The 789-nt window shown below is 38.8% G+C and overlaps 1 protein-coding gene across 1 annotated transcript in view; it reads right to left on the reverse strand.

Annotated features, from left to right (window-relative positions):
• Nucleotides 1-789, reverse strand: part of coil (coilin p80) — a 15,128-nt gene that overhangs the window by 9,729 nt on the left and 4,610 nt on the right. The gene's annotated exons all lie outside the window — the stretch shown is intronic.

A 789-nucleotide genomic window follows, 5' to 3' on the forward strand; every position in this document is an offset into this window, starting at 1 on the left:
CGCCCCCTCCCTTTTCATCTGTGCCTGAATCTTGTCTTGTTCTGTTTAGTTTTGTCTTGTTTTGTTTTTGTTTTCTACCTCCCTTGTAAAGCAACTCTGAGTCTGTGAAAAGTGCTATATCAATTCCATTTATTATTATTATTATTTTGTATTTGTGACATAACTTTCACTTCAGATATTTGTATTCCCAAACACGGGGTTGAGTAATGTGACAGCTAACTAAACTTAACATTGCAGAACAAGCACTTTTGTCATCTTTCATCATGCACGCTCCTTGCTGTGCGTAGTGTGTGTGTAGTGACAGGCCCAAATCCGCCTACACTAACGCCAATATCCTCCCTTCACCGCACATTTAAGAAAAATATAAGCAGCCTATTTTATCTTGTCCTTGTTGCTTTAGGGTCAGCTTTTGTGATCCAGGCTTAAGTCCCTGATGTGAAAGCCCCCTTACTGGTTTATTTTCCACTATATTTTTGAGATATTTTAAATGTATCCGTGTTTCCCTTCTCATAGGACAAATAAAAGGTAGTCCCACCATAAATTGGTGCATAAAAGTGTATCAGAATGCAGGATATTAGTCTTTGACTCACAAAATAACCCTGGGGGAGGACACCCAGTCCCACACTTTGATATGCTCCACCCCAAAATGCCTATTCTGAGCCAGGAAAAAAAGAAAGAAAATGGTACAGTATAATAGGACTGTCCCCTTAGTCGACTAGTCGACTAATCTGTAGTTTTGGTCTTAGTCGACTAAGATTTCTTGAGTTGATAAGTCATTTTTTATGCTTA

The sequence above is a fragment of the Etheostoma spectabile genome, chromosome 15, assembly GCF_008692095.1.
Source record: "Etheostoma spectabile isolate EspeVRDwgs_2016 chromosome 15, UIUC_Espe_1.0, whole genome shotgun sequence".
Taxonomy (NCBI): Eukaryota; Metazoa; Chordata; class Actinopteri; order Perciformes; family Percidae; genus Etheostoma; species Etheostoma spectabile.